The following is a 14,928-nucleotide window of genomic DNA, read 5'->3' as shown; positions in this document are numbered from 1 at the left end:
ACACACTGAAACCCCTTCCACACACACTGAAACCCCTTCCCAACACACTGAAATCCCTTCCCCGCACACTGAAACCCTTCCCCACAAGCTGAAACCTCTTCCCCACACGCTGAAACCCCTTCCACACACACTGAAACCTCTTCCACATGCATTGAAACCCCTTCCGCACACACTGAAACCCATCCCCACACACTGAAACCCGTCCCCACACACTGAAACAATTCCCCACACAATGAAACCCATCCACACACACTGAAACCTCTTCCCCACACTCTGAAACCTCTTCCACACACGCTGAAACCCCTTCCCCACACGCTGAAACCCCTTCCAAAAACACTGAAACCCATTCCCCACTAACAGAAACCCTTCGCCACACGCTGACACTCCTTCCCCACACGTTGAAACCCCTTCCAAACACACTGAAACCCCTTCCACTCACACTTAAACCCCTTCCACACACACTGAAATCTCTTGCAAACCCAATGAAACCCCTTCCCCACACCGTGTAACTCCTTCCTCACACACTGAAACCCCTTCCCCACATACTTAAACCCTTCCCCACACACTGAAACCTCTTCCCCACACACTGAAACTTCTTTAACAAACTGAAACCCATCCCCACACAATGAAACCTCTTCCCCACACTCTGAAACCTCTTCCCCACACACTGAAACCCCTTCCGCACACACTGAAACACCTTCCACAAACACTGAAACCCGTTCCACACACACTTGAACCTCTTCCACACACAAGGAAGTACCTTCCGCACACACTGAAATTTCATCCCCACACAGTGAAACTCTTCCCCACACACTGAAACCCATCTCCACACACTGAAACCTCTACCCCACACACTGAAACCTCATCCCCACACACTGAAACCCATCCCCACACACTGAAACCTCTTCCCCACACACTGAAACCCCTTCCCCGCACACTGAAACCCCTTTCCCACACACTAAAACCCCTTCCACACACACTGAAACCCCTTCCAACACACTGAAATCCCTTCCCCGCACACTGAAACCCTTCCCCACAAGCTGAAACCCCTTCCCCACACGCTGAAACCCCTTCCACACACACTGAAACCTCTTCCACATGCATTGAAACCCCTTCCGCAAACACTGAAACCCATCCCCACACACTGAAACCCATCCCCACACACTGAAACAATTCCCCACACAATGAAACCCATCCGCACACACTGAAACCTCTTCCCCACACACTGAAACCTCTTCCACACACGCTGAAACCCCTTCCCCACACGCAGAAACCCCTTCCACAAACACTGAAACCCATTCCCCACTAACAGAAACCCTTCCCCACACGCTGACACTCCTTCCCCACACGCTGAAACCCCTTCCACACACACTGAAATCTCTTCCAAACACAATGAAACCCCTTCCCCACACCGTGTAACCCCTTCCACACACACTGAAACCCCTTCCCCACATACTTAAACCCTTCCCCACACACTGAAACCTCTTCCCCACACACTGAAACTTCTTTCACACACACTGAAACCCATCCCCACACAATGAAACCTCTTCCCCACACTCTGAAACCTCTTCCCCACACACTGAAACCCCTTCCTCACACACTGAAACACCTTCCACAAACACTGAAACCCGTTCCACACACAAGGAAGTACCTTCTGCACACACTGAAATTTCATCCCCACACAGTGAAACTCTAGCCCACACACTGAAACCCATCTCCACGCACTGACACCTCTTCCCCACACACTGAAACCTCTTCCCTACACACTGAAACCTTTCCCTACACACTGAAACCCTTCCCCACACACTGAAACCTCTACCCCACACACTGAAACCTCATCCCCACACACTGAAACCCTTTCCCCACACACTGAAACCCATCCCCACACACTGAAACCTCTTCCCCACACACATGAAACCCCTTCCCCATGCACTGAAACCCATCCCCACAAAATGAAACCCATCCCCACACACTGAAACCTCTTCCCCACACACTTAAAGCTCTTCCCCACAGACTGAAAACCTTCCCCACACACTGAAACCTCTTCCCCACACACTGAAACCCCTACCCCACGCACTGAAACCTCTACCACAAACACTGAAACCTCTTCCCCACACACTGAAACCTCTTCCCCACACACTGAAACCTCTTCCCCTCACACTGAAACTCCTTCCCCACGCACTGAATCATCTTCCACACACACTGAAACATCTTCCCCACACACTGAAACCCATCCCCACACACTGAAACCCCTTCCACACACACTGAAACCTCTTCCGCACACACTGAAACCCCTTCACCACACACTGAAACCCCTTCCCCACACACTGAAACCCCTTCCACAAACACTGTAACCCCTTCCCCGCACACTGAAACCCCTTCCACAAACACTGAAATCCCTTCCACACACACTGAAACCCCTTCCCCACGCACTGAAACCTCTTCCACACACACTGAAACCTCTTCCCCACACACTGAAACCTCTTCCCAACACACTGAAACTCCTTCCCCACGCACTGAAACATCTTCCACACACACTGAAACATCTTCCCCACACGGTCAAACCTCTTCCCCACACGCTGAAACTTCTTCCACACCCACTGTAACCCATCCCCACACACAGAAACCCCTTCCACACCCACTGTAACACCTTCCCCGCACACTGAAACCCCTTCCCCACACACTGAAACCCCTTCCACAAACACTGAAACCCCTTCCCCACACACTGAAATCCCTTCCCCGCACACTGAAACCCTTCCCACAAGCTGAAATCCCCGCCCCACACGCTGAAACCCCTTCCACACACACAGAAACCTCTTCCACATGCACTGAAACCCCTTCCGCACGCACTGAAACCCCTTCCGCACGCATTGAAACCCATCCCCACACAATGAAACCCATCCCCACACACTGAAACAATTCCCCACACAAAAATACCCATCCCCACACACTGAAACCTCTTCCCCACACTCTGAAACCTCTTCCCCACACGCTGAAACATCTTTCACACGCACTGAAACCCATCCCCTCACACTGAAACCTCTTCCCCACACTCTGAAACCTCTTCCCCACACACTGAAACGCCTTCCGCACACACTGAAACCCCTTCCCCACACGCTGAAACCCCTTCCACTCACACTGCAACCTCGTCCCCACACACTGAAACATTTCCCTACACTCTGAAACCCTTCCCCACACACTGAAACCTCTACCCCACACATTGAAACCTCATCCCCACACACTGAAACCATTTCCCCACACACTGAAACACATCCCCACACACTGAAACCTCTTCCCCACACACTGAAACCCCTTCCCCATGCACTGAAACCCATCCCCACAAACTGAAACCCATCCCCACGCACTGAAACCTCTTCCCCACACACTGACAGCTCTTCCCCACACACTGAAACCCTTCCCCACACACTGAAACCTCTTCCCCACACACTGAAACCCCTTCCCCACGCACTGAAACCTCTTCCACAAACACTGAAACCTCTTCCCCACACACTGCAACCTCTTCCCCACACACTGAAACCTCTTCCCCTCACACTGAAACTCCTTCCCCACTCACTGAAACATCTTCCCCACACACTGAAACCTCTTCCCCACACGCTGAAACATCTTCCACACGCACTGACACCCATCCCCACACACTGAAACCCCTTCCACACACACTGAAACCTCTTCCACACACACTGAAACCCCTTCCCCGCTCACTGTAACCCCTTCCCCAAACACTGAAACCCCTTCCACAAACACTGAAACCCCTTCCCCGCTCACTGAAACCTCTTCGCCACACACTGAAACCCCTTTCCCACGCACTGAAAACTCTTCCCCACAGACTGAAACCTCTTACCCACACACTGAAACATCTTCCACACACACTGAAACATCCTCCCCACACACTGAAACCCCTTCCACACACACTGAAACCCCTTCCCCACGCTCTGAAAACTCTTCCACACACACTGAAACTTCTTCCCCACACACTGAAACCTCTTCCCCACTCACTAAAACTCCTTCTCCACGCACTGAAACATCATCCACACACAAGGAAACATCTTCCCCAGACACTCAAACCTCTTCCCCACACGCTGAAGCTTCTTCCACACCCACTGTAACCCATCCCCACACACAGAAACCCCTTCCACACCCACTGTAACCCCTTCCCCGCACACTGAAACCCCTTCCCAAAACACTGAACCCCTTCCACAAACACTGAAACCCCTTCCCCATACACTGAAATCCCTTCCCCGTACACTGAAACCCGTCCCACAAGCTGAAACCCCTGCCCCACAAGCTGAAACCCCTTCCAGACACACAGAAACCTCTTCCACATGCCCTGAAACCCCTTCCGCACGCACTGAAACCCATCCCCACACACTGAAACCCATCCCCACACAATGCAACCATTCCCCATACAATGAAACCCATCCCCACACACTGAAACCTCTTCCCCACACTCTGAAACCTCTTCCCCACACACTGAAACCCCTGCTGCACACACTGAAACCCCTTCCCCACACGCTGAAACCCCTTCCACACACACTGAAACCTCTTCCCCAAACACTGAAACCTTTCCCTACACTCTGAAACCCTTCCCCACACACTGAAACCTCTACCCCACACACTGAAACCTCATCCCCACACACTGAAACCCTTTCCCCACACACTGAAACCCATCCCCAAACACTGAAACCTCTTCCCCACACACTTAAACCCCTTCCCCATGCACTGAAACCCATCCCCACAAACTGAAACCCATTCCCACGCGCTGAAACCTCTTCCCCACACACTGAAAGCTCTTCCCCACAGACTGAAACCCTTCCCCACACACTGAAACCTCTTCCCCACACACTGAAACCCCTTCCCCACGCACTGAAACCTCTTACACAAACACTGAAACCTCTTCCCCACACACTGCAACCTCTTCCCCTCACACTGTAACTCCTTCCCCACACACTGAAACATCTTCCCCATACACTGAAACCTCTTCCCCACACGCTGAAAAATCTTCCACACGCACTGAAACCCATCCCCACACAGTGAAACCCCTTCCACACACACTCAAACCTCTTCCACACACACTGAAACCCCTTCCCCACACACTGAAACCCCTTCCACACACACTGTAACCCCTTCCCCGCACACTGCAACCCCTTCCCCAAACACTGAAACCCCTTCCACACACACTGAAACCCCTTCCCCACACACTGAAACCCCTTCCCCACGCCCTGAAACCTCTTCCACACACACTAAAACCTCTTCCCCACAGACTGAAACCTCTTCCCCACACACTTAAACTCCTTCCCCACGCACTGAAACCTCTTCCACACACACTGAAACATCTTCCCCACACACTGAAACCTCTTCCCCACACGCTGAAACTTCTTCCGCACCCACTGAAACCCATCCCCACACACTGAAACTCCTTCCCCACACACTGTAACCCCTTCCTCGCACACTGAAACCCCTTCCCCACACACTGAAACGCCTTCCACACACACTGAAACCCCTTCCCCACACACTGAAATCCCTTCGCCGCACACTGAAACCCTTCCCACAAGCTGAAACCCCTTCCCCACACGCTGAAACCCCTTCCACACACACAGAAACCTCTTCCACATGCACTGAAACCCCTTCCGCACGCACTGAAACCCATCCCCACACACTGAAACCCATCCCCACACTCTGAAACAATTCCCCACACAATGAAACCCATCCCCACACACTGAAACCTCTTCCCCACACACTGAAACCTCATCCCCACACGCTGAAACATCTTTCACACGCACTGAAACACATCCCCACACACTGAAACTCTTCCCCACACACTGAAACTCCTTCCATACACACTGAAACCTCTTCCCCACACACTGAAACCCATCCCCACAGACTGAAACAACTTCCCCACACACTGAAACCCATCCCAACACACTGAAACATCTTCCCCGCACACTGAAACATCTTCCGCACACACTGAAACCCATCCCCACACACCGAAACCTCTTCCCCACACATTGAAACCCCTTCCCCATGCACTGAAACCATTCCCCACTCACTGAAACCCATCCCCACACACTGCAACCTCTTCCCCACACACTGAAAGCTCTTCCCCACAGACTGAAAACCATCCCCACACACTGAAACCTCTTCCCCACACACTGAAACCCCATCCACACGCACTGAAACCTCTTCCACAAACACTGAAACCTCTTCCCCACACACTGAAACCTCTTCCCCACAAAATGAAACCTCTTCCCCTCACACTGAAACTCCTTCCCCACACACTGAAACCTCTTCCCCACAAACTGAAACGCCTTCCCCACACACTGAAATCCATCCCCACACACTGAAACCCATCCCCACACACTGAAACCTCTTCCCCACACACTGAATGCTCTTCCCCACAGACTGAAACCCTTCCCCACACACTGAAGCCTCTTCCCCACACACTGAACCCCTTCCCCGCACACTGAAACCATTCCCCACGCACTGAAACCTCTTCGCCACAGACTGAAACCCTTCCCCACACACTGAAACCTCTTCCCCACACACTGATACCTCTTCCACACACACTGAAACCTCTTCGCCACACACTGAAACCTCTTCCCCACACACTGAATCCCCTTCACCACACACTGAAACCCCTTCCCCTCACACTGAAACCTCTTCCCCACACAGTGAAACCACTTCCCCACAGACTGAAACCCCTTTCCCACATTCTGAAACCTCTTCCCCACACACTGAAACCTCTTCCCCACACACTGAAACCACTTCCCCACACACTGAGACCACTTACCCACACACTGAAACCTCTTCCCCCCACACTGAAATCTGTTCCCACACACTGAGACCACTTACCCGCACACGGAAACCCATCCCCACACACTGAAATCTCTTCCCACACACTGAAACCTCTTCCCCACACACTGAAAGATCTTCCCCACAGACTGAAACCCTTACCCACACACTGAAACCTCTTCCCCACACACTGAAACCCCTTCCCCACACAATGAAACCCTTTTCCCACGCACTGAAACCCATCCCCACACTCTGAAACCTCTTCCCCACACAGTGAAACCCATCCTCACACACTGAAACCTCTTCCCCACACACTGCAACCTTTTCCACAAACACAGAATCCCCTTGCCCACACACTGAAACCCGTTCCCCACACACTGAAACCAGTTCCCCACACACTGAAACCTCTTCCCCACAGACCGAAACCCCTTCCCCACACACTGAAACACATCCCCACACACTGAAACCTCTTCCCAACACACTGAAACCCCTTCCCCACACACTGAAACCCATCCCCACAAGCTGAAACCTCTTCCCCACACACTGAAAACCCTTCCCCACACACTGAAACCCATCCCCACACACTGAAACCCCTTCCCCACACACTGAAACCCATCCCAACACAATGCAACCCTTCCCCACACAATGAAACATCTTCCCACAATCTGAAACCTCTTCGACACAGACTGAAACCCTTCCCCACACACTGAAACCACTTCGCCACACACTGAAACCTCTTCCCCACACACTGAAACCCCTTCCCCGCACACTGATACCTCTTTCCCAAACACTGTATCCCCTTCACCACACACTGAAACCCCTTCCCCACACTCTGAAACCTCTTCCCCACACACTGAAACCCATTCCCCACACACTGAAACCCATCCCGACACAATGAAACCCCTTCCCCACACACTGAACCCCATACCCACACACTGAAACCCTTCCCCACGCACTGAAACCTCTTCCCAGAAACTGAAACCTCTTCGCCACAGACTGAAACCCTTCCCCACACACTGAAACCTCTTCCCCACACACTGATACCTCTTCCACACACACTGAAACACATCCCCACACACTGAAAACTCTTCCCCACACACTGAAACCTCTTCCCCACACACTGAAAGCTCTTCCCCACAGACTGAACCCCTTACCCACACACTTAAACCTCTTCCCCACACACTGAAACCCCTTCCCCACACACTGAAACCCTTTCCCCACACACTGAAACCCATCCCCACACACTGAAACCTCTTCCTCACACACTGAAACCCATCCTCACACACTGAAACCTCTTCCTCACACACTGAAACCTCTTCCCCATACAGTGAAACCTCTTCCCCACATACAGAAACCCTTCCCCACACGCTGACAGCCCTTCCCCACACGCTGAAACCCCTTCCACACACACGGAAAACCCTTCCACACACACTGAAACCTCTTCCACACACAATGAAACCCCTTTCCCAAACGCTGAAACCCCTTCCACACTCACTGAAGCCCCTTCCCCACAAACTGAAACTCTTCCCCACACACAGAAACCCTTCTCCAGACACTGAAACCTCTTCCCCACACACTGAAACATCTTTCACTCACACTGAAACCCATCCCCACACACTGAAACCTCTTCCCCACACACTGAAACCACTTCCCCACACACTGATACCCCTTCCGCACACAATTAAACCTGTTCCGCAAACACAGAAACCCCTTGCACACACACTTAAACCTCTTGCACACACACTGAAACCCCTTCCGCGCACACTGAAGCCTCTTCCCCACACACTGTAACCCTTCCCCACACACTGAAACCCATACCCACACACTACAACATCTTCCCAACACACTGAAACCCCTTCCCCACACACTGAAACCCCTTCCCCACACACCGAAACCTCTTCCCCACACACTGAAACCTCTTCCCCACACACTGAAACCACTTTCCCACACACTGAAACCTCTTCCCCACGCACTGAAACTCCTTCCCCACGCACTGAAACCTCTTCCACACACACTGAAACATCATCCCCACACACGGAAACCCCTTCCCCACACACTGAAACCCCTTCCCCACACACCGAAACCTCTTCCCCACACACTGAATCCCCTTCCCTGCAGACTGAAACCTCTTAACCACAAACTGAAACCCATCCCCACACACTGAAATCATTTCCCCATACACTGAATCCCCTTCTTCACACACTGAAACCTCTTCCCCACACACTGAAACATCTTTCACTCACACTGAAACCCATCCCCACACACTGAAACCTCTTCCCCACACACTGAAACCTCTTCCCCACACACTGATACCCCTTCCGCACACAATTAAACCTGTTCCGCACACACAGAAACCCCTTGCACACACACTTAAACCTCTTGCACACACACTGAAACCCCTTCCGGGCACACTGGAACCTCTTCCCCACACACTGAAACCCTTCCCCACACACTGAAACCCATACCCACACACTACAACATCTTCCCCACACACTGAAACCCCTTCCCCACACACTGAAACCCCTTCCCCACACACCGAAACCTCTTCCCCACACACTGAAACCTCTTCCCCACACACTGAAACCACTTCCCCACACACTGAAACCTCTTCCCCACACACTGAAACTCCTTCCCCACGCACTGAAACCTCTTCCACACACACTGAAACATCATCCCCACACACGGAAACCCCTTCCCCACACACTGAAACCCCTTCCCCACACATCGAAACCTCTTCCCCACACACTGAATCCCCTTCCCTGCAGACTGAAACCTCTTAACCACAAACTGAGACCCATCCCCACACACTGAAATCATTTCCCCATACACTGAATCCCCTTCCCCACACACTGAAACCCCTTCCCCACGCACTGAAACCCATCCCCACACACTGAAACCTCTTCCCCACACACTGAAACGCCTTCCCCACACACTGAAATCCATCCAACACACTGAAACCCATCCCCACACACTGAAACCTCTTCCCCACACACTGAATGCTCTTCCCCACAGACTGAAACCCTTCCCCACACACTGTAGCCTCTTCCCCAAACACTGAAACCCCTTCCCCACGCACTGAAACCTCTTCCACACACACTGAAACCTCTTCCCCACACACTGAAAACTCTTCCCCACACACTGAAACTCCTTCCCCACGCACTGAAACCTCTTCCACAAACACTGAAACATCTTCCCCACATACTGAAACCTCTTCCCCTCACGCTGAAACTTCTTCCACACCCACTGAAACCCATCCCCACACACTGAAACCCCTTCCACACACACTGTAACCCCTTCCCCGCACACTGAAACCCCTTTCCCACACACTGAAACCCCTTCCACACACACTGAAACCCCTTCCCAACACACTGAAATCCCTTCCCCGCACACTGAAACCCTTCCCCACAAGCTGAAACCCCTTCCCCACACGCTGAAACCCCTTCCACACACACTGAAACCTCTTCCCCATGCATTGAAACCCCTTCCGCACACACTGAAACCCATCCCCACTCACTGAAACCCGTCCCCACACACTGAAACAATTCCCCACACAATGAAACCCATCCGCACACACTGAAACCTCTTCCCCACACACTGAAACCTCTTCCACACACGCTGAAACCCCTTCCCCACACGCTGAAACCCCTTCCAAAAACACTGAAACCCATTCCCCACTAACAGAAACCCTTCCCCACACGCTGACACTCCTTCCCCACACGTTGAAACCCCTTCCAAACACACTGAAACCCCTTCTACTCACACTGAAACCCCTTCCACACACACACTGAAATCTCTTGCAAACCCAATGAAACCCCTTCCCCACACCGTGTAACTCCTTCCTCACACACTGAAACCCCTTCCCCACATACTTAAACCCTTCCCCACACACTGAAACCTCTTCCCCACACACTGAAACTTCTTTAACAAACTGAAACCCATCCCCACACAATGAAACCTCTTCCCCACTCTCTGAAACCTCTTCCCCACACACTGAAACCCCTTCCGCACACACTGAAACACCTTCCACAAACACTGAAACCCGTTCCACACACACTTGAACCTCTTCCACACACAAGGAAGTACCTTCCGCACACACTGAAATTTCATCCCCACACAGTGAAACTCTTCCCCACACACTGAAACCCATCTGCACACACTGAAACCTCTACCCCACACACTGAAACCTCATCCCCACACACTGAAACCCATCCCCACACACTGAAACCTCTTCCCCACACACTGAAACCCCTTCCCCGCACACTGAAACCCCTTTCCCACACACTGAAACACCTTCCACACACACTGAAACCCCTTCCAACACACTGAAATCCCTTCCCCGCACACTGAAACCCTTCCCCACAAGCTGAAACCCCTTCCCCACACGCTGAAACCCCTTCCACACACACTGAAACCTCTTCCACATGCATTGAAACCCCTTCCGCAAACACTGAAACCCATCCCCACACACTGAAACCCATCCCCACACACTGAAACAACTCCCCACACAATGAAACCCATCCGCACACACTGAAACCTCTTCCCCACACACTGAAACCTCTTCCACACACGCTGAAACCCCTTCCACAAACACTGAAACCCATTCCCCACTAACAGAAACCCTTCCCCACACGCTGACACTCCTTCCCCACACGCTGAAACCCCTTCCACACACACTGAAATCTCTTCCAAACACAATGAAACCCCTTCCCCACACCGTGTAACCCCTTCCACACACACTGAAACCCCTTCCCCACATACTTAAACCCTTCCCCACACTCTGAAACCTCTTCCCCACACACTGAAACCCCTTCCTCACACACTGAAACACCTTCCACAAAAACTGAAACCCGTTCCACACACAAGGAAGTACCTTCCGCACACACTGAAATTTCATCCCCACACAGTGAAACTCAAGCCCACACACTGAAACCCATCTCCACGCACTGACACCTCTTCCCCACACACTGAAACCTCTTCCCTACACACTGAAACCTTTCCCTACACACTGAAACCCTTCCCCACACACTGAAACCTCTACCCCACACACTGAAACCTCATCCCCACACACTGAAACCCTTTCCCCACACACTGAAACTCATCCCCACACACTGAAACCTCTTCCGCACACACATGAAACCCCTTCCCCATGCACTGAAACCCATCCCCACAAAATGAAACCCATCCCCACACACTGAAACCTCTTCCCCACACACTTAAAGCTCTTCCCCACAGACTGAAAACCTACCCCACACACTGAAACCTCTTCCCCACACACTGAAACCCCTACCCCACGCACTGAAACCTCTTCCACAAACACTGAAACCTCTTCCCCACACACTGAAACCTCTTCCCCACACACTGAAACCTCTTCCCCTCACACTGAAACCTCTTCCGCACACACTGAAACCCCTTCGCCACACACTGAAACCCCTTCCCCACACACTGAAACCCCTTCCACAAACACTGTAACCCCTTCCCCGCACACTGAAACCCCTTCCACAAACACTGAAATCCCTTCCACACACACTGAAACCTCTTCCACACACACTGAAACCTCTTCCCCACACACTGAAACCTCTTCCCCACACACTGAAACTCCTTCCCCACGCACTGAAACATCTTCCACACACACTGAAACATCTTCCCCACACGGTCAAACCTCTTCCCCACACGCTGAATCTTCTTCCACACCCACTGTAACCCATCGCCACACACAGAAACCCCTTCCACACCCACTGTAACACCTTCCCCGCACACTGAAACCCCTTCCCCACAGACTGAAACCCCTTCCACAAACACTGAAACCCCTTCCCCACACACTGAAATCCATTCCCCGCACACTGAAACCCTTCCCACAAGCTGAAATCCCCGCCCCACACGCTGAAACCCCTTCCACACACACAGAAACCTCTTCCACATGCACCGAAACCCCTTCCGCACGCACTGAAACCCCTTCCACACGCATTGAAACCCATCCCCACACAATGAAACCCATCCCCACACACTGAAACAATTCCCCACACAAAAATACCCATCCCCACACACTGAAACCTCTTCCCCACACACTGAAACCTCTTCCCCACACGCTGAAACATCTTTCACACGCACTGAAACCCATCCCCACACACTGAAACCTCTTCCCCACACTCTGAAACCTCTTCCCCACACACTGAAACGCCTTCCGCACACACTGAAACCCCTTCCCCACACGCTGAAACCCCTTCCACACACACTGCAACCTCTTCCCCACACACTGAAACCTTTCCCTACACTCTGAAACCCTTCCCCACACACTGAAACCTCTACCCCACACATTGAAACCTCATCCCCACACACTGAAACCCTTTCCCCACACACTGAAACACATCCCCACACACTGAAACCTCTTCCCCACACACTGAAACCCCTTCCCCATGCACTGAAACCCATCCCCACAAACTGAAACCCATCCCCACGCACTGAAACCTCTTCCCCACACACTGACAGCTCTTCCCCACACACTGAAACCCTTCCCCACACACTGAAACCTCTTCCCCACACACTGAAACCCCTTCCCCACGCACTGAAACCTCTTCCACAAACACTGAAACCTCTTCCCCACACACTGCAACCTCTTCCCCACACACTGAAACCTCTTCACCTCACACTGAAACTCCTTCCCCACTCACTGAAACATCTTCCCCACACACTGAAACCTCTTCCCCACACGCTGAAACATCTTCCACACGCACTGACACCCATCCCCACACACTGAAACCCCTTCCACACACACTGAAACCTCTTCCACACACACTGAAACCCCTTCCCCACTCACTGAAACCCCTTCCCCAAACACTGAAACCCCTTCCACAAACACTGAAACCCCTTCCCCGCACACTGAAACCTCTTCGCCACACACTGAAACCCCTTTCCCACGCACTGAAAACTCTTCCCCACAGACTGAAACCTCTTACCCACACACTGAAACATCTTCCACACACACTGAAACATCCTCCCCACACACTGAAACCCCTTCCACACACACTGAAACCCCTTCCCCACGCACTGAAACCTCTTCCACACACACTGAAACCTCTTCCCCACACACTGAAACCTCTTCCCCACTCACTAAAACTCCTTCTCCACGCACTGAAACATCATCCACACACAAGGAAACATCTTCCCCAGACACTCAAACCTCTTCCCCACACGCTGAAGCTTCTTCCACACCCACTGTAACCCATCCCCACACACAGAAACCCCTTCCACACCCACTGTAACCCCTTCCCCGCACACTGAAACCCCTTCCCCACACACTGAAACCTCTTCCACAAACACTGAAACCCCTTCCCCATACACTGAAATCCCTTCCCCGTACACTGAAACCCTTCCCACAAGCTGAAACCCCTGCCCCACAAGCTGAAACCCCTTCCACACTAACAGAAACCTCTTCCACATGCCCTGAAACCCCTTCCGCACGCACTGAAACCAATCCCCACACACTGAAACCCATCCCCACACAATGCAACCATTCCCCATACAATGAAACCCATCCCCACACACTGAAACCTCTTCCCCACACTCTGAAACCTCTTCCCCACACACTGAAACCCCTGCTGCACACACTGAAACCCCATCCCCACACGCTGAAACCCCTTCCACACACACTGAAACCTCTTCCCCAAACACTGAAACCTTTCCCTACACTCTGAAACCCTTCCCCACACACTGAAACCTCTACCCCACACACTGAAACCTCATCCCCACACACTGAAACCCTTTCCCCACGCACTGAAACCCATCCCCAAACACTGAAACCTCTTCCCCACACACTTAAACCCCTTCCCCATGCACTGAAACCCATCCCCACAAACTGAAACCCATCCCCACACACAGAAACCCCTTCCACACCCACTGTAACCCCTTCCCCGCACACTGAAACCCCTTCCCCACACACTGAAACCCCTTCCACAAACACTGAAACCCCTTCCCCATACACTGAAATCCCTTCCCCGTACACTGAAACCCTTCCCACAAGCTGAAACCCCTGCCCCACAAGCTGAAACCCCTTCCACACACACAGAAACCTCTTCCACATGCCCTGAAACCCCTTCCGCACGCACTGAAACCAATCCCCACACA

Source organism: Heterodontus francisci, chromosome 25 (genome assembly GCF_036365525.1).
Source record: "Heterodontus francisci isolate sHetFra1 chromosome 25, sHetFra1.hap1, whole genome shotgun sequence".
NCBI classification, from domain to species: Eukaryota; Metazoa; Chordata; class Chondrichthyes; order Heterodontiformes; family Heterodontidae; genus Heterodontus; species Heterodontus francisci.
The sequence above is the reverse complement of the archived record's forward strand: the minus strand, read 5'-3'. Positions refer to the sequence as shown.